The sequence below is a fragment of the Rhinopithecus roxellana genome, chromosome 12 (genome assembly GCF_007565055.1).
Source record: "Rhinopithecus roxellana isolate Shanxi Qingling chromosome 12, ASM756505v1, whole genome shotgun sequence".
Classification (NCBI taxonomy): Eukaryota; Metazoa; Chordata; class Mammalia; order Primates; family Cercopithecidae; genus Rhinopithecus; species Rhinopithecus roxellana.
This window is the reverse complement of record NC_044560.1, coordinates 6,165,808-6,168,923: the sequence shown is the minus strand read 5'-3', so window position 1 is coordinate 6,168,923 and position 3,116 is coordinate 6,165,808.

The following is a 3,116-nucleotide window of genomic DNA, read 5'->3' as shown; positions in this document are numbered from 1 at the left end:
ACCATTGATTGTTTCTTAGATCCATTATTATTATTATTATTATTATTATTATTTATTTTTTTTTTTTGAGAAGGAGTCTTGCTCTGTCGCCCGGGGCTAGAGTGCAGTGGCCGGATCTCAGCTCACTGCAAGCTCCGGCTCCCGGGTTCACACCGTTCTCCTGCCTCAGCCTCCGGAGTAGCTGGGACTACAGGCTGCCCGCCACCTCGCCCAGCTAGTTTTTTGTATTTTTAGTAGAGACGGGGTTTCACCGTATTAGCCAGGATGGTCTCGATCTTCTGACCTCATGATCCGCCCGTCTCGGCCTCCCAAAGTGCTGGGATTACAGGCTTGAGCCACCGGTCCCGGCAGATCCATTATTTTATTAGGGATTTCAAAACAGTGATATTCTAATTCTACCATCCATTTATTCATCATACAAATAAAATGAAACTTCACCTTTATCTTTCAGTGATTACCAGTGGGTTTAAGATTATTTTTTAATCTATAATGAACTGATTAACGTTCCTGCTGTATTTGTCCTTTTCACTTAATCCCAGTAGTTTTTGTCCTTTTCATTTAATCCTTTTTCTCTGGTAAGACATGATTTTACTGCCTCACCTTATACATTGTCTTCCCTAGATTTGGAATTAAACTTGTCTCAGAAGAGCCCTCTTTTGTTGTAGTGGGAAGTGGTATTTATATACTGGGTGCTGGGGTATTCATTCTTACTGGGTTGGTTGCTATTTCGAGGCCTTTTCTGTAGACAGAATAGGAAATAGGTGTTTTATTTTCCTACTTCCTTAAAGATAAAATACATTATAAATTTATACTGATATATCCAATTCAAATTCATATTTTTATATGGCCTTTATACTAATTCTGTCCTTCTTTTATCTATATCTTTATCTTTTTCCTGTGACTCAAATCCCATTTTTTAATGACACCAACAAAATTACTTATTTGCTTCAATTCCATAATACACATATAAAAGCCCACAATAACAATAATCACACCGCTACAAACAGTATACTTATTGAAAACAGTTTAGTATTGCATTTTGTTTTGTATATCCTGCCAGGGCTGTATAAGCAAATTAATATATCTTAGAGTTACTTGAAACAGTTCGTAGAGTAGAACCAGCTCAATTGTTGCGTTTCTTTCCATTTGGTTTACAGTTTTAATGAGATTATTATTATTTAAGCTTCTTGTTTTCATTCCCTCTGCTCCTTCTTAGATAAATAATAACATAATATGCATCCTTTTTGCCACCTTTCTTTTAACAAGATATTCTTGTGTTCTCCTCATAGCAGTATATAGAGCTCCTTCTCATTCCCTTCTATAATACTGTTTCATAGAACTCCATGTATGAATGTAGCAGTTTATTCATCTAATCCCTATTAATAGGCATATGAGTTGATTGTCCAGTCATTTGCCGTTACATGTAATGCTGCAGTGAATAGCCTGTGCATATGGATTTTGATGTTTTTGCCAGTGTATCTTGGGGCTATATCCCCAGAAGGGGGATGGCTGACTTAGAGGACAAGTGCATATATAATTTTGAGGGTGTTGCCATATTCCCCTCTGTGGAGATTGTATCAGTTTGTGTTGACACTAGCAACTAATATGAGTGCTAATTTTTTTCATGGCTTTATGTATTGTCAAACGTTTGGATTTATGTCAATATAATAGATGCAAAATTGAATATGTGCCATTAATTTGCATTTCTGTTGTCAGTGAGGTTGACTCATCAGTTCTTATGATTAAGAGGCATTTTCGTTTCTTTTTCTGTAAACTGTATAATTATATTTCTAGTCCATTTTTCTCGAGGATGGAGGGGGAGCTTGGTCCTGCTCACAGTAATAGTACTTTTCGAGTAATTTAACAGACATTAGAGAACTGCTGTACCCAGTACTGTACTTGGTGCTGGGGAAGCGGAGCTCAGTACTAGTGTCAAAGACCTTTTGATTCCAACATTTGTTGTGGTATTATTATTATTATTATTATTATTATTATTATTTTGAGACAGAGTCTTGCTCTGTCAGCCAGGCTGGAGTGCAGTGGTGCAATCTCAGCTCACTGGAACCTCCACCTCCCAGGTTTCAAGCGATTCTTCTACCTCAGCCTCCCAAGTAGCTGGCACTATAGGTGTGCGCCATCATGCCTGGCTAATTTTTGTATTTTTAGTAGAGACGGAGTATCACTGTGTTGGTCAGGCTGGTGTGGAACTCCTGACCTCAGGTGACTCGCCCGCCTCAGCCTCCCAAAGTGCTGGGATTACAGACGTGAGCCACCACGCCAGGCCCATTGTGTTTTAATTTTATCCTACTATTTTCACTATATATTAAGCAGAACTAATTGTGACACTCAGTTTGATGTTATAGAAGTCAATACTTAACCAAAGAAGAACATCCTTGCTTGGAGAAAGTCAGCTTGATACACATGTAGAGGCATGGAAGACAGCCTGTAAAGCTGTGTGGGTGCTCATGGCTAGCATGAGAGCCACATGGCCTATTGATGTGATGTTTTGCTATGCAGTTGCCTCAAAAACTTGAATAACTGACATTTAAAACCACAAGCTTTTACATAAAAGTGAAGATTTCTGGAATTTGGAAAAAAATGGAGGTTGTACACACACTGGTTCCCATTCCTGTGTGACAGCATTCCCTGAATGGAGCAGTTCTATCTCCATTTCACCGTGGTCCACTTCACTCTTGAGTACTTAACACCTGCACATCCAGGTGGGGAGTCACTGCCACACATAGCTGTTCAGCACTTGGAAGTCCATTTTGTTTAACGTGACTACTAGAATATTTAAAATTAAATATGTAATTCCTACTTTATTTCTATTGGTTGTTGCTGGCTTATCTTCAACCTGCTGCATTCACTTAAATTTTTTGCCTGGGCTTTGTGTACCATGGAACTTTATCAGACTGATGTGCCCATGTTCATCATTTGACAGGATGAGAACATGAGTATCTTGCAAATGTCTGACTTTTCACAGGTCTCTGCTGTTTATGGTGGTCATGGCACCTGCTTGCTCTTGCTCTGTCGCAGCAGAGTATGGTTGAGAAAATGCCACGGGTATTTGAAACTGATGACTTAGAGTCTTTTTGGGGAGCACTGTTGCTCAAATA